The sequence below is a fragment of the Equus przewalskii genome, chromosome 15 (genome assembly GCF_037783145.1).
Source record: "Equus przewalskii isolate Varuska chromosome 15, EquPr2, whole genome shotgun sequence".
NCBI lineage: Eukaryota > Metazoa > Chordata > Mammalia > Perissodactyla > Equidae > Equus > Equus przewalskii.
This window is the reverse complement of record NC_091845.1, coordinates 26,466,651-26,492,146: the sequence shown is the minus strand read 5'-3', so window position 1 is coordinate 26,492,146 and position 25,496 is coordinate 26,466,651. Positions and strand designations below refer to the sequence as shown.

The 25,496-nt window shown below is 43.1% G+C and overlaps 1 protein-coding gene across 6 annotated transcripts in view; it reads right to left on the bottom strand.

The window, feature by feature from the left end:
• The window catches only part of PRICKLE2 (prickle planar cell polarity protein 2), a 314,377-nt gene that overhangs the window by 141,461 nt on the left and 147,420 nt on the right, over nucleotides 1–25,496 (bottom strand). The window contains exon 1 of one of the 6 annotated variants that reach the window (XM_008532481.2): nucleotides 14,254–14,541. The exons of the other annotated variants lie outside the window; for them this stretch is intronic. The gene's annotated coding sequence lies outside the window, so the exon portion shown is untranslated. Of the gene's footprint in view, nucleotides 1–14,253; nucleotides 14,542–25,496 lie in introns of those variants that run through there. 6 annotated transcript variants of the gene reach the window in all.

Genomic DNA, 25,496 nt, shown 5'->3' with positions numbered 1-25,496 from the left:
ATCTGCTGATGCAATCTGCAGTCTCTCATCCAGGCTAACACAGCCCCATTTAAAGAATTCTTTAAAGTAAGAAGGGAAAAAAAGAACCACCAAGGACCTACATCTTACAATGGTTTATCATGGTTAAACTAATCATAAACAAAACTCTCAAGAAACCATGGCCTTGGAAAAAATCAAAGGGCAGCTTGGAATGTGCATGGGATCTGCTGGCCTATGAGAGGCATTTCAAGGTGGGGCGCCTGCTGATGCTCCATCAACGCCTGTGCACTGTCTCACTGTTAAACTTCAACAAAGTCTCCTCAAGCAATTGGTGATTATTAATGCAGTCTCTTTGGAGCCCTCAGATGGATGGAGGTTTGTAATAATAGAGGTGTATGTTTTGGTTCAGCCACAGTTCCCTTCTCTTGCATGGTGGTAGACAACCGCACTCTCTAGAGAGTTCTAGTGTCCACAGCAGGCACAGTGAAAATGTTAATACAACAATTCAATAAATATTTAATACATCTTCCCTTAGCTTGCGATGCGATTAAGTAGGAGCCTCATTACTAAAACCTACTTTCATCTCCTCTTTTATTTATGAGCTTTATTCCTTTACACTAACACAGAGCCGGGTTTAGACAAACTAAAGTCAGGAATACAGTAGAAAGAGGAACAAACCATTCAATACCAGACCATCAAAACTTGGTGCAAGTCATTTTCTGGCAAGAGGCTCTTGCTCCTGTCCCCCGGTGTGACAGAAAACACTGAAACGGAGTTGGACAAGGAGCTGTCTCAGGAATATGGATCAGCTATTTTTGCAGTGATGGTAATATTCAGAGGAAGGTGAACAAACCTCCTAACTAGCCAGGTCTGGTTATTTATTATTATAGTATACTATATATTTGACCAACAATGATTTGTCTCAGTGGATTTCACTCTTCCCACCCACATGGCCCCAGACATTCTTCAAGCCCAGCTCAAATCTCCCTACCTCTTGGAAGCTTTCCCCATCCCTCCCCCAAGTCAAAATTAATCATTCCTTCTGTTGTAATCCCATGTGCTTTGTTGAAAATGGTATTGTTGCTTTTATCCCACCTAAGTATAACAGTCAGGAAGAGTAGAGTTGAAAGATTCAAGTCCAACTGCCTAGGTTTGCCACTTACTGGCTGTGTGGTTTTGGGTAAGTTACTTAATCTCTCAACATTGTACAGTCATTCCTTGGTATCTGTGGGGAGTATTGGTTCCAAGACACCCCCACCCCACCCCATGCTCAAGTCCCTTATACAAAACGGTGTAATATTTACGTATAATCTATACACATCCTTCCATATACTTTAAATCATCTCTAGATTACTCATAACACCTAACACAATGTAAAAGTTATGTAAATAGTTGTTATACTGTATTGTTTAGGGAATAGTGTCAAGAAAAAAGAGTCTGTACATCTTCAGTATACATGCAACCACCCTAGGCCTTTCAATCCACACTTGGTTGAATCTGTGGATGTGGAACATGTGGATACGGAGGGCCAACTGTATTTACTTATCTTTAAAATGGAGATGATGTTGGCATCACATATTGTGATACGTGTGATAAATGATTTGGTACTTAGCAAGCACTCAAATGTTCTAATAGCTAGATATCTATATCTATATATCACACGTATATACATATACACATACAAGCATATACATACATGTAGGTATGAGGTTTCAGATTCCTTCCACATACATATGTAGAAGTATGTAGTATATGTAGTATGTAGAAGGAATCTAAAAGTTTATATCTACCTTCCTCAGCTTCCCATTGAGGATAAGAAGTTGTGAACCTGGTTGGCTAAATTCTAAGCCATAGTAGTGAGTAAAGTCACTTTAAAAGGCCACATACTCAGGCACTGTTATCTCGCTCCCATGTGTTTCCTTTCACACAACTTAGCAGGTAAGTGGGCTTATGACAAGGCATGCCAACTTTCTCTCTGCATGCATACCCGAGCTTGTTGATTACTGTACTTGCTTCTGTCCTATGTGACTGGAAAGAAGGTTTGGTAGGATCTCAAGATGTGCGTTCATGTTTAGGGAGAGGTAGGAGGCCCCACTGAGGCTTCAACCACAGCCAAGTGCCCTGGTCCATCCTTTACAGGGCTCTCAGCTGAAGGATGATAGTTGTCATCCTTCCTTAAAGATACCTTGGGAACATCTTTGGAAGGAGCAAGGGTATAAACCGCCTGTCACCTCATTACTAATATTATGCGCATATATCTCCCCACAATGCTTGAGGGCAGACACGGAGAGGGAGCTGAAGTTGGGCAGACCTGGTCCAAATCGCAGTCTGCTACCACAGGGCCTTGGGAAGATGGCAATCTCTCTGAAGCTCACTTTCTGCCCTTCTTGCTTATCCCGACATCTCTCCTGCCCCCACAGTGGCAGAATTCCAATTATCTAAGCACACGAACAGCTGGAATAGATGCTGCACTTCTCAGCCTCTTCTGTAGAGATGTGCAGCCATGTGACCAAGTTCTGACCAAGGAGAAGGTAGTAGGATTGAGTGGGACTTCGAGAAATCTCCTTAAAAAAGAGCAGATGTGGCGGCCGGCCCCATGATGCAGTGGTTAAGTTTCGCACAGTCTGCTTTGGTGGCCCAGGTCCGCTGGTTCGGATCACAGGCACAGACCTACACCACTTGTCAGCCATGCTATGGCAGTGACCCCCATACAAAGTAGAGGAAGACTGGCACAGATGTTAGCTCAGGGCTAATCTTCCCCAAGCCAAAAAAAGAGGAAGATTGGCAACAGATGTTAGCTCAGGGTGAACCTTCCTCAGTGAGAAAAAAAAAAAGGGTAGACGTGTACTCCTTCCTCCTCTTTTTCTTGCTGCTTGGAAAGTAGATGTGGCGGCAGCAGCTGGGACCACGGAATGACTCTGAGGAAGAAGCCCACATGCTGAGGAGGACAAGGCAGGAAAAAAGAAACCTGGGTCACTATGACACAGTGAAGCTGCCAGCCCAGCTCCATAGAGCCACCTCTAAACTTCTTTTACAGGGAAGAAACAAATGCCTAACTCATTTATGCCACTGGTGAGTTTTTCTCTGTCCTGCACAGCCCAGCTTAATCGTTACTGATAAATAAGGCTCAGCAATAACGTAAATAAAACTACGGCCTGCAGGCCCAATCCAGGCCACCATCTGTTTCTGTATGGCCCATGAGCTGAGTGATTTTTAGAGATGAACATTTGCAACCAATTTGATGACAGGGAAGGGTAACTGTAAGCCCTACCCCCTCGAAAAAGAATTCCATTCTTCTCATCAGTAGGCTTGTATTATGAAAAAGCTATACTCAATGATTGTCATTATAATTTGAATTTTGTCAACAAAAATTTCATGCAAATCTGTTTTTTTGTTATACAAGTACCTATATACTGTCCTCAATTTTGCCTCTTAACTCACAAAACCTAACATATTTACTATCTGGCTCTTTACAGAAAACATCTGTTGACCCGTGATCCAGAAAGTCCCAAATATACTGCTGGTCATATAGAAAATGCTCAATAAATGACAGCTATTACCATAATTAAATCTCCAAAAGAGCTTTGCACTGAGGTTGCTCAATTATTTATTCATTTTTTATGAGATGTTATAATCCTACAGAAAAGTACGGCTTAATTCTTTGTTGACTTGAACAGATAAAAAATCTCCCAGAGTCAACCTCACCCTTCCCAAGCATCTCCACTTTCTTTCCTACTTCTTGGTCACCAGGTAATAAAAAATAAACATGCAAACATAACAAAGACACTCACAGTGTATCATTTCCCATGCCTCCCTCCCCACTCCATCTGTCCTAAATGTATCATTAAGTCCACCTAACCAAAAAAAAGGGACAAAATGGATAAGACAAAGGGACAAGATAAGCCTAACTTCATTTAGATCTCTCTGGAATGTTTGGTAACTGGGCTTAATATCCATTCTATATTTCCCCAGCTAATTCTAGATTTGACACGTGTAAATTGACAATCTGGCACAAATTAATGGAACCCTGGGCAAAGCCACGTACGTGATTCCACCGTTCACCACATAATAGTAATGCTTTATCCATGACCAAACTCAAACTAGATTTGGGGATCTAGAAGAGTCTCTCATGTATGTAATACCAAGAGCAGTTGAAGCATCAGTTCCAACCTTTCCCAACAAAAGGAAAATTATATGGCTGAGTTAACCTAGCAGCTCCCAACGTTTTTGGGCAATGGTGCCAAGTGTCTGGCTCATGCCCACATTACTCTGCCAGTCTGTGCCAGCTCCTTCCTCCACCCTTCTGCTCCCAAGCTTCAGTTGGACATGCTCTAATCTGTAAAACAGTTTGGGTTGTTCCAAATACGAGGCTTGGGATTATGAAATCGGGGTGTAGGATTAGTTCAGTGGAGGCCCCAGATGGAGAAGGAAAGCGACATTTGTGGCCCATCATGTCTCTCCTTAAGGCAGAAAGGGAAGAAACGGCTGACTTGGCAGTGGCAGTGGGGGCGTGAGTAAATGAATGAGGTGGCACTGAGTGGGATGCTGGGAGGTGGAGTTATGTTTCTGGCTGGGTGTTGACTTCTTCGAAATTACCACATCCAGTCCCAGCCCACGGGATGGCAGGCCAAGGGAAAAGCATTCTGGAAAGTGTAGTGGTTCAAAAGATTTCAACACAAGGAAATGCAGGCTTGGACAATGGCTTAGAAGGGTGGTGGGTAGGACAGGGAAGGAGATCAGTTCCTTTAAATCAGCCATGACCCTTGGTTATGAGAAGTTCTTGATGTTGGTAAAGCATCTGAAGCAGGCAATTGGGGGGCAGGGGGGGAGTTACTGATTAAAAGTATCATGGACTTTTTCTCAGCATTATATTTTCCTCCCAAAGATATGTATTAGAACATCAGTAACAGCATTCTTTGTAATAGTCTCTAGCTAAAAACTAACCAAATTCCCATCAACAATTGAATGGATAAATTGTGATCTATTTAAAACCTGAATACTACACAACGGTTAAAATGAACGATCTAGAGGCCAGCCCAGTGGCATAGTGGTTGGGTTTGGCACACTCTACTTTGGCGGCCTGGGTTCGTGGGTCTGGATCCCAGGCATAGACCTACACCACTTGTCAAGCCATGTTGTGGCAGCAACCCACATACAAAGTAGAGGAAGATGGGCACAGATGTTAGCTGAGGGCTAATTTCCCTCACCAAAGGGAAAAAAAGACCAACGATCTACAACTATATACAATAAAATGACTGAATTTCACAAACAGAATGTTGAGTGAAAGAAACCAGATACAAAACAGTACATACTGTATGATTCTACTTGTGTAAAGTCTAAAAACAGGCAAAATCAATGATGCTACATAGACAGTAGTTAGTATTGAGAGGATGGAAGAAGGCGCACAGATGTGGCTTCTGGGACACTGGTGACATTTTAATCTGTATGCTGGTGACATGGGTGTGTTCAGTTTAGAAAACTTCATTGAGCTGATCACCTATGATATGTCCACTTTCCTATAGGTATATTATACTTCAGTGAAAAGATTTTAAAACTATAATGTGGCCTTTCTAAGATCGGAACCAGAGTTTGCTAGTTCTGAAAGGAGCCCTGGAGACTCCTGGGATGGGGCAGCCCGTATCACTTCATTTGACCATAAGGTTCAAAGAGAAGGAAGATGATAATAGAGGTAGTAGTAGCAGCAATCGTAAAAATATCTAATTATAGTAATAAGCTAATATTTATCCAGTATTCACCCGTGCTAAGCACTTTACAAGTATTCTCTCACTTAACCTTTATAATAATCCTATGAAATATGTGCAATTACATACCATTTTATAGCTGAGGAAACTGAGATTCTGAAGGGTAAGCAATGGGCCCCGAGTCCTGATTTAAGCATTCCTATTGCCTCCCCACGAGGCCAGGGGTTGGAGTAGGGGAGCTCTTGGCAAAGCAAGAACTTGATCCAGGGCTCCTCACTCTTGAGTCAACATGTCTTGCCCTTGTCTGGTAGCTGAAAAATGGCCCACAAAGATATGTCCATGTCCTAAGTCCTGGAACCTTGTGTTACCTTATTTGGGAAAAGGGTCTTTGCCGATACAATAATAATAAAGGATTCTAAAATGAGATTAACCTGGATTATCTGGTTGAATCCAAAGTATCAATGTAACTGTCCTCATAAGAGAAAAGTAGAGGGAGCTTTAAGCCACCAGGTTTATGGCAATTTGGTACAGCAGCCACAGGAAATTAATACACTCTCCATTATCTAGACATCATACAGCATCATCTGAAGAATGTTCTACAAGATGGCAACCGGGGTCCCTGAAAAGCATCTTGGGATCACAGAGGTTTGGGAAACTATGTTAGACAGGTTTCTTTATGGTTGAACTTCTCAGGGCCTTTAATATGTTTATTGTGCCTTATGTGTCTTTGAGAAGGGGATACAGTAATGCAGAATTTCCCAAACTACTGAAGGATCCTACTGAACATTCCTAGGAAATGCTGCAGTACCCCATGCTGAAAACACTGATGAGACCCAAGAGCAAAAAAAAGGCCTAAAAAGCTAAGGGTTATTATTTTGCCAAGCTCATGATTGTTTTTCTAAAGTCCTAAAACATGGCATAGTAGTTATTAGGTCAAGAGCTGGACTGGATGATCTCCATGCAGCCTTCCAAATCCAATAATCTCTAATTCTTTACGCACAAGACCAAAGATGATTCTTGCCCATGACAGACATTGCCAATCAATCACAGCACCGTTCCTCGAGCTCCGAAAGGGAGCCCAAATCACTCTTAACCAGAGCTCCAGGTAAATGAAACCACTGCACTATTCCAGTCCTAATAATGTGATGAATACTCCAAATAAATAAACCATGGTTTGTGGGTTTTCAGAAATGCCTGTATTATTTTCTTCCTGCCCAGGGAAGGACATCCTTATTCCCATCAATACCTATTGATTTTTTTCACATTTCTAGAACATACACTCCTTTGTTCTGATTTTTAAATGAGTGCTTCAGCAATGACATTGGGTGAGAGCCTTTGGGGGCAGGGTGGGGAAGAAGTTTGGGGAACTATACTTTGTTCTCTGGGCAGGATTTTCTCCAGCAGATTGAAATATATACATGTTTACTGCCCTCTGAGTTCCAAAGCCATTTGTGGGAGTTGTAGTTGATCTTAAAAATCTTTGCATCCCAAGTCAATTCCCAGAGCAGCAGCTGCATCTGATCAGACTTCCTTGGCAGGAGAGTTCAGAAGCTCAGGGTCTTCAAAGAAAACCATTAGCTGGGGGTACAATTTTTAAAAGGTGATGAAACACTAATGCCTCACTCCTATGGCAATAACACCTTCCTCCAAGAGGTTCACAGACTTCCACATGGGGCAATTATCACTGACCTTGTTCTACAACAAAAAAAACCCTGAGGCTCAGAAACGTTAAGTAGATGGACCTAGTGGGGTCATGAAGCACATTAGTCTTTCCATCTCCCAGGAAGGAAGAGGAAGACAAGAAAAGGAGGTGAGTGAGTGATAAAAACAATTTTAAATTTTTTCATTAACCATTTTCTTGCAGTGGCTGTCAAACTCTGAACTAGGATTTGCTCATTCAACTTAGGAAGCCCCTGCTAGGTGGCAGGTACCATGCATTGAAGATGGGAGTTGAGTGACACAGTCCCTGCCCTCAAGGAACCAAGAGGGAGAGGCAGACAGTTATCATATTGAAAAACAAATATTTCAGACCCTGAGAAGTATCTTGGACAAAAATTAACACGGTAATGTGGCAAAGAAAAATACGGTGGGCGGGGTGGGGGGGAGGCAAAGGCAGGTAGGAAGTCCTCTTGGCAGAATGACATTTACGCTAAAACTTCAATGAGGAGAAGCTGCCAGCTGGGCAAAGTTCTAGGGGAAGAGTATTCCAAGCAGAAAGAACACCAAGTACAAAAGCCTAGAGGCAGGCAGGAGATTGAGGCACTGAAAGGCCAGTGTGGCTGGAGCACAGGGACTAGTGTTTGGGGAAGGGAGACGTCCCAGTAGAGGGAGGCAAGGGCCAGACCTTGTTGAGGTTGGGAGGCGTCTCAAAGTTCATGCTAAAGTGTTTGGATCTTGTCCTTATTGCAATAGGATATTGTTAGAAGGTGTTAAACGGGGGAGTCATATGATCTGATTTCAGCTTTAGAAACACTAGGTATTTGGGAAAGTTATGGAGTAATCAAGAAGAGAAAGGATGGTCACCTATACTAAAGTTGTGCCTGGAGAGAGAGTGACCAGTAGCCCCATTTGGGATATATATCTTTTCTACCATATTTTTTATTGAGATGTAATTTACATACAGCAAAATGCTTATCTTCTGCGTAGAGTTTGATCAATTTTGACAAATGCCTTTACCCATGAAACCCACACTCTATCAAGCTATAAAGCATTTTCAGTACCCCAGCAAATACCTCAAGCCCCGTTCCTGTCAGTCCTCCTTCCCCTACCAACCCAATTTGGCACATATTTTTGAGGTAGAGCTGAAAGGACTTATCCCCATTGGATTGGACATGGGAGTGTGTGGAAAAGAGAAAGATCAAAGATGCCAAAAGTTTTCAGCTCAAGCAACTAGGTGGCTGGAGGTGCCATTTGCTGAGCTGGTAAAGGCTTGGGGAGAGAAATAAATCCAGAGTTGTGCTTTGCCACATTAAGTTCAAGAAGCCTATTTAACATCTAATGAAGACACTGAGAAGAGAGTTGTATATTTAAATCTGGAGCTCAGGAGAGAAGTCCAGGCTGAAGACATAAATCTAGTAGTCACCACATGAAGCATGGACTGGATGATGTCAGCAAGGGAGCAGATAAAGATGAAAAAGAGAAGAACAAAGAGAAAGAGGGGTAAAAGCAGTCCAGGAGAAAGAGCAGCAAAGGGGACTGAGATAAGAAGAAGATAAGTGGATACACAGAGTCTACAGAAGAAAGAAGAAAGAGCAAGAGGGAGGAAATGATGCACTCAAATGTTCCTGACAGGCAGAAGGTGAGCTCCGCATCTCTAAACTTATTTAACCCTCCCTAAAACTCTGTAGGGTAGGTATTGTTATTATTCCCATTTTACAGAGAAGGAAACTGAGGTTCAGAGACGTAACTGACCTGTACAAAGGCACCTTGCCAATAAGTAGCAGAGCCAACATCTTGAAGCAGAGCGGCTCCCCTCCAGTGTGTCCTGTAGCACATTAACAGGTGAGGCTTCAAAGGGGTTCCAGGGTCACATTAGCAATGGAACATACAAAGCCAAAGTGAAACAGGTTTCTCTACTCCACAGCTGGGAGCCTTTAATATGCTAGCATGAAAGGCGATTCCTCAAAAGGGAGATGTAGGATATTGCATTTTCCAAATACACATGGAGCCATTTTTCGTTTTCTTGCTTGGAGGAGTAATTCATCAAACAGGTACCCCCTAGAACACAGTATGGGAACCACTGCCAGAAGGCAGCACGAGGATCACGTCTTCAAAATGCGTTTGAACGAAGTCCATGGGGCTCCCACAGACGTCATGTTACTTGGACCCAAAGGACAAATGGTTGACAGGAACATTCCATTTTACAGACAATAGAGGCAAAGCGACATGAGGTTAAGTGGCTTGCCCTCTATCATTATCCTGCAGCAATTAAGCAAGATAAATCAGCACCGGTCGGTGTGCCCAGGAGCAAGAGAAACCAGGTCAGGCCGAGGGGGAATCAAGCAGGAGGCTCCTCCTTGCCTCTGCCTCTCTTCTTCACAACTTTCCCTTTGCATTTGCTTTAAGCAGGAATCTAATGGGGGGGAGGGGGGCTTTATGCAGAAAATGGGGGGAAAAGAGGGGCTTCAGGTGGGCTCCAGTCATGGGCATTAGGAAAATCTTGGGCATGTGAACTGTGAAGGGCCTTGTGGGAGGATCCTGCAGGAAATGTATGGATCAGAAGAAAGGAAGGCACTGGGAACTGTGGATGGGGCCATGGAAGGGGACAGAGCTGCCTTAAGGACTCCAAAAGGTGGAAGATTTAAAAGCCTTTCACAAATCAATCTGATCTGGAGTCGCCTTGGCTCAGCAGTCAGAGAACTCAACACAAATCAGCTAGACGCTCCTGAAGCATTAACATTAATGCCTACACCTCTATGCAGTCTCCCTAAACTCTGCCACAGCACACTGCATAAAAGGGGCCCCCATGGGCTGCTGCTTAAAGAACGCCAGCATCGTAGAGAAGGGGTCTTTAGCAGAGAGTTGCAGAGAGGGCTCCTTAGGTCCAAATTGTAAAGAGAAGACCCCCCCACACACACCAACCACCAATAGCATAAGCTCGAAAGCATGGACTCTGGAGTTGGACAGTCACAGGTTCAGGTCTCCTGCATGGCCTCTGAGTAGCTGTGCAACCAAGAAGAGTGACTGAACCACTCTGAGCCTATCCTTCCTCATCTGTGAAATAGGGATGATCATAGCACCTACTCCATAGGGTTATTATGAGGATTTTAAACAATAATGAACAAAAAGCAGTGCATCTCAAGATAGTGTTCAAGGTCCCACCTGGGATGCTTCTTAAAATGCAGATTTCCAGGTCTTACCATGGACCTACTGAAACAGACTCTCTGAAGGATATTCTTATGTGCAGTAAAAACTGAGACAGATTGATAAAACATCTAGTCTGTGCTTGGCCAAAACTCACTAAGTTAACAGCTATCTTTCTGTTTATTATTATTATTATTATAATACACAAAAACAAGACCTTTTCTCCAGGCTGGACAGCCTAGTGTTTTTGTTTTTATTTTATTTTTTTCCTTTTCCTCCCCAAAGGCCCCCGAGTACATGGTTGGTATATTCTTAGCTGTGGGTTCTTCCAGTCGTGGCATGTGGGATGCCGCCTCAGCATGGCTTGATGAGCAGTGCCATGTCTGCGCCCAGGATTCGAACTGGTGAAACCCTGGGCCACCACAGTGGAGTGCGCGAACTTAACCACTAGGCCATGGGGCCGGCCCCCAGCCTAGTGTTTAAAATTTGAATTTATCTGAAATCCAACTCAACAGATCCTTGCTCATCCTCAAAAGCCTGACCAAAGCCTCAAACATTAGAAAAATTAAACTTTTTGGGAGTAATTACAGCAGCCTCGGTGAATGTAAAGTAACCTTTTGCAAGCGTTCCCAAGAAAGCAAATAGTCATAGTTTTTTTAAAAGAAAAAGACAGAGGAACAAATGCTCAAAGATGTGACAAGCAATGTCACGTACACGCTCCCTGTAGATTGGCATCTTGCCTGGGTAGGTGCCTTGTGAGAAGGGAGACCCTCGGGATGGGTACAATGATTTCTCGACACAGGCTGGCTGTTAAAGTCACATGTCAAGCAATTCTCAAGGGCCTCTGGGCTAACCTGGCAGGGAAATCATTCATGAGTTTTCCCAGACATTGAGTCCCACAGTACCTGCATCTGTCTGTCCTCTCCGCCGCCCCTACATCTCCCATTCTTCTGGAAGACGTCCAGATACAATCTTTGCAAGAATGAGTCTTCCTCTGCTTGTCACACAGAGCAGCAGGATATGAAAACAGAATGTCACCAAAAAGAAAAAAATACTGCATGGTAATCAAATGCTAAGTATCCTGAGAAAGAACCCCTTGCCATTTAGATTTTGAGAAAATGAAAAACAGCAAAGAAACTTTTTTGGAACATTGCATTTAAACTCACACTACAATTTCCATAGTGTTTCATTATATTCAAAGAGGATTACCATTCTGTGTTTTGGTAGCTAAAAAAATTATTCCCTCTGCTTCCTCTCATTGACAGTGGAATATCACACTGAGTTTATAAGCACCCGGAGCTCTCCTATTTGATGATATGGCTAGGAAGTGCTTAATGTCACTGGGTATCGTTCAGGAAAGATTAAGAAAAATAGCTTGGGGAACACAGCATCTCTGAGACTTGGTTTTCCAAATTATTAAAAACTGCAGATCTCTGGAAGCACGACTACACAAAACAGGACGTTGTGTCCCTCGGTTGTCCCTCACGGTTCTTTAATTGCCCATTCTCCACATGGCTCATGCACTTTAGGGTAAACCCAACACAGAACCACTCTGCCTTCGCTGCAAACAGCTCTACGAAGACCATAAATGTCACCACCGAATTGGTGAGCACTAGTTCAAACCTTTGCATCTCATTTCTTGAGACATCTGTGTCCCTAAGGATAACAATCCGGGCTTAAAGGAAATCTTGGGGAAAGGAGCCAAGAGCTCTTCCTGCCGAGGCTAGTGGGAGGCGGCCAATGGGGAAGTGGGCTCGATAAAACTGTCTCAAAAATAAGCTGCATCTCAAAAAGCTTATGAAGGCAACAAGAGAGTTATTTCGGTTTCTTACATGAAAGCACAACCCCAAAAATAAAAAATTAAAAGGCTTGTTGATGGAGAAGCTTGAAAGACTGGGAGAGGCCGAAGGTATCACTGTAGAAAGATTGCCTAGTAACAGAGCTTTCTTGTATTACACCCAAAGCTGTGTACCATCTGAGGCTGATTCAGGAAAATACTCAAATCTCCTGGTAATTTCCTGCAGACAGGACGTTTAATCATCTCCAAGCCTCCACCGCAAAAGAAAAAAAAAAATCCTAAACCAAATGATTCACACTCTTAAAACGAATCTGCCTTCAGAACAAAAACCGTTTTCTGCTCTTGAAAAGCAGCCACGATTTGTTATTCTAACAAAGTGTTCTTTTCCTCCAAACAGAAATAAAAGTCGCTTAAGGAGGGCTTGTACTGATTTCTGTTCTGCATTTCTTGAAACTTCCATCCAGTCAACAGTTTCTCCTGGCAGGTTCTCAGAAATCCAGGGCGAGCCGGGTAGTCAGTGACTAAGAACACAGGATCATTTTTATAAGCCTCCCCCCACCCCCACGTTTTGGCCCCACGGGAAGACGTTTTATTGTAGGACGAGCAGAATTAGCTGCACATATAAATTCTTCACTGCTCAGCTCACTTGACACCTTTATCTGAATTGCCCAACGGCTGGGAAGATTTGGCAATTGATGATTTGAAAAGGAAAGGTCCAAATCCTCCCCAAGTGGTATTTGTTCTGTCTGTACACACAGGGCCATGTCCATCTGTCTAATTACTCAACTAGCTGCACAGATAGAAACATCTGTTTGCAGAAAGCAGGGAACCCAAAGTATACAAATGATTCAAACCACCTAAACAAGTGCAAATAAAGGCCAACCCAGCAACACGAGGGTCGCTAAAAGCCAAAATAATTTAATATGGGCGGAAATGGAGTTTGGCAATCCATGCATCAGACTTTGCTCCAATTTTGGAAGGCATTTCTTCCAGCTGCCTCATCTTTAAAAAAAAAAAAAGCAACTCTGATCCTCTGCATTAGGCTTCCAACTTCTTGCTTAGGTACACAAAAGCAAACATATTGGGAAGGGAGGGGAAGGAACTGAAACTGCGTTTTTTAAACAAACCTTACCCCTCACCCCAGTCCGTAGGGATTATTTTGGTTTTAAAATTTCGCAGGATACAGCTGCCTAGGCACCCTGGATTTGCGTGATCCCCATCTCACCAAGTTCTGACTCTCCTAGCAGCTGAGAGGGTACATTTGGAACCCTCGGAGAGAGGGTTCCAATTAACTATGCGCCACCCGCCCCCAACAGCTTTCTCCATCCTATAGATTCCCCTAGGTAAGCTAGGAAAGCCAGGGCCGGGGGAGGGGAGGGCCCTCTCACCCACCCCAATTCAGACAGACTAAATTAACAAATCCACAGTTGCTTAATTACGGAAATCCACCGAGGAGAAAAGGAAAGAATTTGAAAGTTCTAGGAAAACCAGCAATAAAGAGTGTGGTAGAAGTAAATAATTTTTTAAAGTAAACCTTCCTGGAGACATTAAAAAAGATTTTTTGGTAGCGTAAGTGAAATAAATAAGTAGGTCGTGAGCAACAAATACATTTTAAGTATGAGGGAAATGAATTGTAAGAAAATAAAGATTATTTAAAAAGCAAGTTCGGTGAAGTTTAAATGTTTCCCCCAAAGAAGTCTTAATACCATATTATCCCCTCCTCATGATTATATTATTATTATTGATTAATGAAGTGGCTGCGCAAAAGCTGGCAGACACTCAGACCAAAATGATCCCTGGGTCTACTCCCCAGAGCTCAGGACCTCCCCAGTGTGTGTGTGGCAAGGCAGTTACTCTCCCAGGTTAGTTTCCCAGTTCAAGACCCGTTTTCCATAGGAGGGTCCTGAAAACCAGGAGCAAACGCGCCCCAGCGCCCCCTTCCGTGCGTCCGGGCCCCGGGGGGCCACTTACCCAGCTCAGCCCTGCATTGCTCGCCGCTGCGGCGCCTTGGCCGGCCGGGGAAATGGGGGAAGGGGGCCGCAGACCCAGGGCCTGGGGGTGCGCTGCGGCTAAGAAGCCCAGCGGGGCGTCTGCCGCCAACTGCCCGGAGCCAGAGGGGGCCCTGCAGGGGCTCCGCGCAAGGGGGCTGACATTCCCAGGGCGGTGGCAGCTGCTCTGTGCGCAGCTCTGGATCCAGGAAAATCGCTCAGGTCCTGGAGAGAGAAGCTCCAAGCTCTCCAGGCTGCCTCCCGGCCGCTTAAAGGGACGCCTCCCCACCTCCCGCTCCGCTTATTGGTGAAAATTCCGAGCCACAGGCCAATCCCAGGCCTGTTCCCAAATTGAGATTTCAATCAAGGGAGCTACTGCTTTAAAATTAGAACGGGATGATGGGGTTGGGGGAGGTGTGCAGCCACCTTTCAGAAGCAGAAGGACACAGGCTCTCGGGCCCTTGCATGCAGAGGTCCTGAGAGCTGGCGGTGGCTGGAAGAGCAAGATACTGTGCAGAGCGTAGAGGAAGACAGGGGACATGCGGGACCCCCAGGCCTCACTGCTCCCATCCGCTTCCCCCCAACTCACTCATCCTTCAAGTCTCATCCAATTCATCACAGATGCTGGAAACCCTCTGTTCCTGGGAAGAACCCCCAAGCTATGTGCTTCTAAAGCCTCCCCATTCTCCCCGCTTCCAGACAATCACCACACTTCCACTCTTTGGCTTTACCTGTCTCTCCCTTTACTGTAAGTTCCACCACAGCAGGGATGTTATCATCAGTCATCATCAAGCTGTATCACTCCTGGCCTGGAACATTGTGAGCTCTCAGTAAATATTTGTTGGTTGAATGAATGAAGGAAATGAAGGAAGGAAGGAATGAACAATGAAATACATCCTATGCTGCCTGTGACAATACAAATGTTAAAATTAAGAGGCAATATTCAGGAGGCCAGGTGATAATTTCAGACACGCCTGTGTCTCGGGCATCCGCCCAGTGACACGGCGGTTAAGTTTGCGCGTTCTGCTTCTTGCGGCCCAGGGTTTGGCGGTTCGGATCCGGGTCGGACATGGCACCGCTTGGCAAAAGCCATGCTGTGGTAGGCGTCCCACATATAAAGTGGAGGAAGATGGGCATGGATGTTAGCTCAGGGCCAGTCTTCCTCAGCAAAAAGAGGAGGATTGGCAGTAGTTAGCTCACGGCTAATCTTCCTCAAAAAAAAAAAGTGTGTCTCCACCTCTCACTACCTATGTAAATCCGTGCCACAGTTTCCTTTTTTGTAAAGCATGACCATGGCATCTCCCGTCTCACAGGGTTGTGGTAAAGATTGCATTAGCTTATGTCTGAACTAGAGGAGGTGCTCAGTCCATAGCTTTAGATTATCGAATAGTCAATAGCTGCCGTTATTATTGAGATCAAAATACATTTGCTGGAGGTTGGGACTAGTCTGACTGCTGGTTTGGCTTCTTGGTGAGTACAGTCATCCATGAAAGAGACATGAATTAAGTGCTGACTCAGTGCCAGGCCTCATGCCAGGTGCTGGGGTCACCCAATGAAAGATAAAATCCTTGACCACAAAGAACTCATAGTAGGGGTGAGAGTGTATATTAGTCAGAATTTTCCAGAGAAACAGAACCAATAGGGTCTATATATAAATATATAGATATGAGGAGATTTATTATAGGAATTGACTTGCATGGCTATGAAGGCTGAGAAGTCCCACAGTCTGGTAGTCTGCAGGAGAAGGAAAAAAGCCACTGGTGTAATTCAGTCTGAGCGCAAAGCCTGAGAATCAGGGGCCAGCGGTGTAAGTCCCAGGGTGAGTCCTGAATTCTGAGAACCAGGAGTGCCAATGCCCGAGAGCAGAAGAATACGGATGTCCCAGCTTGAGCAGAGAGAGCAAACTGACACTTCCTCTGCCTTTTTGTTCTACTCAGGTCCTCAACAAACTGGATGATGCTGGCCCACGTTGGTGAGGGGGATCTTCTTCAAGAAGTCTACTGATTCAGATCTCTTCCACAGACACCCTCACAGACACACTCAAAAATAATGTTGACCAGCTGTCTGGGCATTCCTTAGCCCAGTGAAGTTGACACGTAAAATTAACCATCACTGGGTGGGGGCAGGAAGAGAGAAACAGACGGACAAATAAAATTATTTTAAACAATACTCAAGCAAAGACATATGTACAGGAACGTTTATTGTAGGATAGTTTATAGAATCAAAATAACTGAAAATTATTCAGTAAAAATAGGGGAAGTGGTTAAATCAATTACTGTACATCCATTTCATGGAATACTATACAGTCTTGAGGAAATAAAGAGGCAGAAAGCTTAGTGCACTAGTAAACAATGAACACTAAAATATATTGTGAAGTACAGCATAGAAGGTAAAACATATTCCCACTTGCATAAATACATTTTCATGTCTTGTGTATACATATGTATATTTATACGCATAAAATGCTTCTAGAATGATACCTAAGCAAATTGTAAAGGGTACTACATCTAGAAAGGTGGTTTGAGAACTAGGCAGGTCTAAGATGGGAAGGAGACTAATATTTCATCATATATCCTTGTGTATTATTTGAATATGTTACCATGAGCTTGTAATAAGCTGCTGGTGCTGGCAAGATGGCAAATGATCACTATCTGAAAATTCCAACCCTAGATGAACTATAACCAAAATTCTTTTAAGTGCTTAACTGATTCACAATAAAGAAAAGAAAATACCCAGGTGGTAGAAATAAAGAGGTAACTGAAAATAACAATGGTGAGCATGCAAACTCATACTGTGGCTATGAGGTAGAGAGGAAGGTGGTTGGCAGCAGGGGAAAAAATTGTCTCTGTTCCCTGGGGGCTAGGATGTTAATGCCCAGGCAGTAGAGAAGATAAGGCCTTGGGGCAAGGAGAAACAGGAAGTTGCTCTGAGACCTCTCCAGAAAACCAGGAACACTCACTGAGGGCTGCACCCTCAATGAACAAATAGATTAGAAAAACTATATCAGCCCGCCCAATGAAACTTGTCTGCCTCTACCTGTGTTCTGAGTAGGAGGGAAAAGTTTAAGCTGAGAATTAAAAACTCTAGGCTATGCCTTCCTTGAGAATGGAGTATGAGTAACAAAAGTCAGAATCAGGAAACTCTAACTGAAAAATTAATAGAAAAATTGGTCCTGTTCATGACATCTCAAGAATGCCTCACAGAAGAAAGTGAAAAATTGCCCCACGAGAGCCAGTTCCATAACCCAGGCTACACCTGGCCCTGCAAAGCATGAACTCCCAATAGCAAATTACATAATGCTCAGGAAACTGACAAGTCACAAGTCAACAAATACGAGGATCAGAGGCTCAAGAGCTAGAGGTTATAAAACAGCATTCTGAAAAAGAACATGAAATAAAGCTTAAAATGATTAAAAACATTAAAACTAGAATTGAAATCCTAAAAAAGAACAAGACCCAATGCCTATCTCTCCCCATAGATTCATTAAAATTAAAAACTCAACTGATAGGTTAAACAGAAGGTTATATACTGCTGAAGAGAGAAATATAGATCTCAGGACATTACAGAAAATGAAGCACAAGGGATAAAGAGTTGAAAAATATGAAAGATTGGTGAAGAGATGTGGAGGATAGAATGGAAGGCCCAACATATGTCTAATAAGAGTTCCATTGGGAGAAAATAGAGAAATTGAAGAGAGAGAGAATGGCTGAAAAATTTCTAGAATTTATAAAACTCATGAATCCTCCAATTCAAGAAGCACAAGGCATCTCAAGCAGGATAGATAAATAAACATAAGAACATCTGCATGTATTAATTATTCATAAAAGTACAGTTACTAAAAAACTGAAGCGAGGACAAATGAAACAGTTTAATAATGCCACGACAGAGTAAGCAGAAGGCACTTTGTAGTGTAGAAGAGAAGCAGCTCTGCCGTCCACATTTAGAGCTGGACTATATTTCCTTAAATCTTTCATCCCCAAGTATAATGAATTTTGAACGATAGTAGGTTCTTGAAGGCATAGCTGTACATTATATATGGTGCCCATGTGCCAAGGCCAAGTGGCCAACACCGCCTGGAAAAGATGTATTCACTCAGCCAACAAACAAAAGAGGCAGACAAACAAACACTAGGCCCCTGTCCTCAAGAATCTTGCTGTGGTGGTGGTAGCAGCAGATAAATAGTCCATCACGGAAAGGACAGTGTCATAATAAGGAAGTATAAACTGCTATAGAAACACAGAGGAAGATCATCTCAAGCAGCCTTGCAAGGAGAGGTGGTACCTCAGGGAAGACTTCCTGGAGGAGGTAACATCTGCACAGACAGAGCTGGTATCTTCAGGGAAAAACACTTTAGAGTTAAGCCTGCCTTTAAATCCCAGTACTGTGGCTTATTATCTTGTGACTGTGGCCAAGTTATGTAACTTCTCCAAGCTTCATTTGTCCCATCTGCAAAATGGAATTCATATCACTAGTCTTGGGTTGTTTTGAGGTTTAGGGATGATATACGCAAAGCATTTAGTGGAATGCCTGGCCTGTAATTGATTTTTACTAAATATGTAGCTAGTCCTATTATTAGATGAGATCCATTGCCTGGGTGGAAAAAAGACCTTCTGTTTAAAAGCTGATTTTCTTCAGGGGGCTGGCCCCGTGGCCGAGTGGTTAAGTTCACGCGCTCCGCTGCAGGCGGCCCAGTGTTTTGTTGGTTCGAATCCTGGGCGCGGACATGGCACTGCTCATCAGACCACGCTGAGGCAGCGTCCCACATGCCACAACTAGAAGAACCCACAACGAAGAATACACAACTATGTACCGGGGGGCTTTGGGGAGAAAAAGGAAAAAATAAAATCTTAAAAAAAAAAAAAAAAGCTGATTTTCTTCTAAAAGCTGAAGATGACCGAGGTTTCAGCCTGTTTTCATGAAACTATCTTGAGGACTATGGAATGTTTACTGCGTTATCTACCTTGCAAAAGGCACATTATCATGCAATAACCTTCAGATTCCCAACCACAAATCAAGTTGAAAGAATTCAGAGTCTAGCGAGAAGAAGGAATAGATGGACCCTCCTCAGTATTACTCAATAGGTTTGTGAATGACTGGGATGATGGATGGAGAGGAAACTACTTGTAAAGTCCAACCAAAGATGCCAAGTTGCTGGCCTCTGCCAATGCTTGGCAGATAAGAATGCAAAGCCATCCAGCCAAGCTGCAGGAAAGGCCTGAATTAAAGTAGATGAAATTCTATAATGGCAAGGCTTGTGCCTGCCCTTTAGAAGGAGCACTGAACTGTGCAGTCTTAGAGAGGAAAGAATTGGCCAAGGACATGCTTTCCATTCATTCCGTCATGCACCATTTAACAAACACTTATCTAATATCTACTATGAGAAAGGGTTTGCCTTGTAGGCTGGGTAAACACAAAAAACATGAATAAACTATGATGCCTGCCTTCAAGGTGCATAAAATGTAGTGATCTGAAATCCTCTTCACATGAAACTGTCCATGCCCTCCAACATTCCTCCTTCTACCACGCAACGGTGATCTAACCTTCATAAACCATCTTAAGTTTGCACTAGAGATTAAACACCATCATGTTTCAGAATGGCAAATAGATTTCATCTCTTGGGCTAACGCTGATTGATTAGTAGTGGCTTCCCGGAGTGCTGACTTGACTGGAAGTCTGAGGCTACATATGGCAGGAAAGCATGCTGTGATTGATTAGTGATGTCTGTCAGGTGGATGGAGAAGGAGCGACAGCACTAGTGCTATAAATTTGACATCTCCCAGCTAGTCCAACCCCTTCATTCTACAGATGAGAAAACAGAACAAATCTTTCTTTCTTCCTGTGGCATTTTAAAGTCAGCAACACCAGCAGGGGCAACCGAGGAGAACCTTCATATCTGAAACGTTGCTGAGAGAGAGGAAAAAAATCTATAGCTTGGAATATTTCTGATGAGCTTTTAAGATATGCACTGAAATCCTTTAGCAGCCTTTGTATTCTGCAGCAAACTGACTAAATGGAGAAAGCTACTGACTTTGATTTCCTGGTTAGCTGCAAAGTGCATTCCTCCACCCCTCCCTGACACACACAAGATTATATTAAATATATATAATTTGAGTATGCTTGAGGATTTAAAATGTTGAGGGATAGAAATGTCTATAAAGTGAATATATTTCAGAAATACAAAATGAACAAATTCATAGAACAGCAATTAACATGTAATTTAAGAAAGGACAAAGATTTTTATCATTTTATTCTATTAAATGGTACAGATATCATCAGCCAAAGAAAGGAAAAGAAAAGCCCTTATTTATTTTCATACAGACACCTTATATCCTGGGGACTCTGTAACACTAACTAAGGAGATAGGGTCTGTCCCTGTTAAGCATTTCCACGCCCAATCTATCAACGCTCACAGCCATCGCCCAGCCCAATCACAATGAATCCAGGCTCATTTGCTGCAGAGCACAGAATGGTATAAACGGACAACAGATAAGCAGGAAGCCCAACTCCAGCCTGATTCAGATACAAAGAACAAATTGTAGCATTTGATTAATATGCCAGCTCTTCTGTCATGCCAACTGCAAAGTGAATTTTATGGAAAACCAACTCCTTGAGAAAGAGGTCTAATTAATTCAGTTACGAAAACTCCAATGCAATATTAGGGGGAGGGGATGTGGGAGGGGAGGGAGAGGGGGAGAGAGAGAGAGAGGGAGAGAGAGGGAGAGACAGGGAGAGAGATGATAAGAATGAGGAGAAGGAGGAATGAAGGAAAGGAAGGAATGAATGAATGACTGAAAATATGAATAGGATGTTCTAGAGACCACTGGGTTTATCCAGAGGCCCCAAAAGGTATGTTCTGATTTAGGGTGACAGGAAACTATTTACACTTCAAATACACTGTTGAAGGTTGGGCAAGAAATTAAAAGATGACCCACCACAAATAATTTTTTTCTTTTTGAGGAAGATTAGCCCTGAGTTAACATCCATGCCCATCTTCCTCTACTTTATATGTGGGATGCCTGCCACACCATGGCTTGATAAATTGTGCATAGGTCCGTGCCTGGGATCCAAACCCGTGAACCCCGGGCCGCCAAAGTGGAGCACATGAACTTAAACACTATGCCACTGGGGTAGCCCCTACAAATAACTCTTTAATGCATAAATTGGTCAGATTAGTTTTATCCCCCAAGACTCCTTCATTGACATATCACCCTCAGGATTTCTGCCAAATCTGCTTTTACTAAACATCATGTTCATGATTTGTCATATTGAATTTGCCTTACCTTCTTATTTATAATGAATAAACAAATTGTGGTACATCCACACAATGGAATACTACTCAGCAATTAAAAGGAACAAATATATGCAACAAGGTAGATAAATCTCAAATGCATTATGCTAACTGAAAGAAGCCAGACTGAAAAGGCTCCCTATTGTCTGATTCCATTATATGACATTCCAGAAAAGGTCAAAATTACAGGAACAGAAAGCAAATCAGCAGTTGCTGAGGGTTGGAGATGGGAGGTGGGACTGAGTAGCATGAGAAAAATTTGGAAGGTGAGAGAACCGGTGTGTATCTTGATCAGGGGAGAGGTTACATGACTGTATGCATTTATAAAAAACTCATCAAACTGTAAACCTAGGAGTGAATTTTATTTTATGCAAATATAAAAACTGGAAAACAAAAACAGCCAAAAAACCAAAAGTTAAAACCATCCTTAGTATCACTCTGGTTTTAATTAATCCTATATTAAATATTTTCCTGTTGTCTTACTTGTTTTTGTAAAGATGTTTAACAAATTACTCAAAAAATAGTTACTGAGGTACCATGGCCTACAAAAGGCTGTGACTGTGAAGTTGCTCTTTCTTCATTAGAAAGGAAGATGATCAAGTTTTAGAAAAATGGCAACTCTAGCCCCCAAATGAGATCTCCTCTTTGATGTAGTTACACAGTTCAGAAGACTGCAAAGAGAATTCTTTTTAATTATGTGTAACTCAATGTTAGTTAATGGACTGACTCTGTACCACCCAGCACCATCTCCCATTTTGGGAAACAGCGCTTTGGATTGGAATCTACATGAGCGAAGGGGTTACGTCCGTCTTGTTCTTCACAGCATCCTCTGCAACTAACATAACAGGCACTTGATAAATATTCATAAAATGAATGAAATAAACCTTTCTACTGGGTCTCACACTCCACCTCTCCAGGAGAGAGAACTCCTGAGGCAGCTCTGTTCATCACGAGACAGCTGGCTCCTGGTTTAAGTTCTTCCTTACAGTAAGCTGGCAGCCAACACTCCACCAATGTGGGTCACAGAGAGCCAGTCCAGCCAACACGTCCACTCAACATCCTTCAAAAACCTGAGCCTTGTCTTCCATCAACCTACTTCTATTAACTGTTCCTCATCGGACATGGTTTCAAACCCTTTACACCCCAGCCACTCAAAATGTGACACCCCAAGTAAATTAGAACAAGGAATTACTGTCAGTGCTGTTACGTAAGAAATGATCATGTAAGAAAACATCTATGCTTTTCAGAGAAACATGTTCAGGGGAAAGTGGTTTATGCCCCTCTTGTTTCTGACATGGTGATTCTGAGGTCTCATCAATTTGATTCACACTGAGCTGCTGACCAAAACCTGTTTAGGGATTTTTTTTTTCTTTTTCCTCCACGCATCTCTCACTAGACTCCATCTACTTTATTCTACATCTGGGGAGTTGGGTTTCTGGCTCCAACTGCGGGGCCTATTCATTTATTTATTTTTTAATTCAGCCTATTATCCCTATCTGTGCAGAAATTTGGGATCTTCAATCTGCTTCCTGATGCCGTGTAGCATCTAGTCTACTAGTTTCCAAATTCTGAACTGTGTCTATACAAGGATTACCTGGGGTTTTGTCAATTCTGCAGATTCCTGGGCCCCAACCCTGGAAATGCAAATTCATTATGTTTGGGAGAGGGCCTGGAACTCAGATTTCTAAAGCCTTCTTAAAACCAAACCAATATTTTCATTATTTCTCCATTATGTCATCAGTAGGTTTTTAAAAAAATTGATGAATGATACCTAAAGACTGGGTAGAATCTCTTGATTACATTTGGGGGAGGTAAGAAAGGACTGGAAATATTTATACTATCTCAGATTGACTGATACCAAATCAAAAACGGAAACTTTCCAGTTCACAGGGGAAACTGATGACTCTCAAGCTCTTAAGAGCATTTCTAGAACAGGTAATTTGTATGGATATGAGATGTAGGTATCAGCATTTTCATTTTCCAGGCCTAAATCTTGACATCTCTTTTCTTGGTGGCATGGACACAATTTTTGGCCCTACATTTTCAGGCAGTTACTTTGGAGGTATATGCCACATTCAGTCATGCTGATCTATCTGCATCCACTGGTTTTCTCGGGAAGTTCATTAATCAGGCATTTGGAAAACAAAGAAGCATTATGCAATTTCCTCCCACTCTGCTTTACATGAACTCTCTCACTGAATCCTTGCAATAGCCCTTTGAAGTAGGGATTGTGATGAAACCCATTTTTCAGAGGAGGAAACTGAGGCACAGAAAAGGAAACTGCCTGTAGTAACACAGCTTGTAAGTGGCAGGGATGGGATTCAAACCCAGGCAGTCCTGGTTCCAGATCCCTGAGATGCACCTCCTCACATGTACTAATCACTCTGGCCAATATGCAGATCAGCTGCTGGATTCTAGTCATGAGAGACATTCAGAAGAAAGGCAGAGAGGAAACTGAGAGCTAATCATAGTTTACTTCTATGAACTTTTCATGCACCCAAACATTTATCCATCCCCCTGTCCACCCTACACTTACTGAGTATCTACTATATACAAAACATTATGGTCATAAGCCCTGGGGACACAGATATAAAAAAGACACAGTTTACACTCAAGAGGAACTCAGTCTGGTGGGAGAGAGACAGGTCTATGTTATAGATACATACATAAAACAAAGCACTGAGTGCTGTAGCCCGGGTATGAAGAAGTGCTCAGGAACAGGGGGGAGAGTGACTTGGACCAGCACAAGAAGGTAACATTAGCAGCAAGCCTTGATGAATGAGTAATCCTTGAAGTGGAGAGGGGAGAAGCACTGCCTGGCAGATGCAATAGTATAGGCGAAATGATGGAGGCTTGAAAAAGACCCAGAAGGAGAGAGACATTACATAGAACTAATCAGAGTTTGGCACCATTGCCATTAGGGACCAGATAATTCTTTGCTATAGGGGGCTGTCCTGTGCATGTAGGATGTTTAGCAACATCCCTGACCTCTACCCACTAGATGCCAGTAGCATGCCCCCTGGCTATGACAACCAAAAATATCTCCAGATACTGCCAAATGCCCCTGAGCAGCAGAACCATCCCACAGATAACGTGGACTAATGGGAAAGATTGCAAGTATGTGTAAAAGAAGAGAAGGGCCAGATGGAAGAGGTTGCCAGTGATGAAAGAAGCATAATGAGGTAGCTTAGGCCTATATCATGAAATAAGCCAGTTGGTCAGGCCCCTCAAATTCTAGAGCACCATCTGGCCACTCTGAAGCTCATTTACTTAAAAGGGCCGCTTCCCAATTCCAGGCTGTGTACGCAATCGACATTAGAAGCCATTATTTTGATAATTAATTTGGGTACCAGCTTGAACATTAAATGCCTTCTATCTAGCCATGTGGTAGGCAGAATTCTGACATAGCCCCCATGATTCCCAACCTGGGGGTACACACACCTTCTCCCAGGTTTTCAATCAAACACTAATCTAGGTGCGGCAGTGGAGGGATTTTGCAGCTGTAATTGAGGTCCCAAATCGGTTGACCTTAAGATAAAGAGATTATCCTCCGTGAGGCTGACCTAATACTGTGAGCCTTTAAAGAGAGACTGGAATCCTCCTGGAGGCACAGATTCAAAGGGTGAGGGGTATTTGACATGTGGGAGATTGCCAGTCACTGGCTTTGAAGATGGACAGGGCCACTTGGCAAGGACCTAAAAGTTGTTTTCAGGAGCTGAGAATGGCCCCTAGCTGATAGCTAGCAGGGAAACAAAGATCTCGGTCCCACCACCACAAGGAAATGAATTCTGCCAACAGCAGAATTGAACGAGCTAGCATTGCGTGAGCTCAGAAGAGGAGCAGATGAGAATGCAGATGGTCCACACTGGATTTCAGCGTTTGGAGAACCTGAGCAGAGAAGCCAGCCTCTCCATGCCTGAACTTCGAGCCCATAGAAC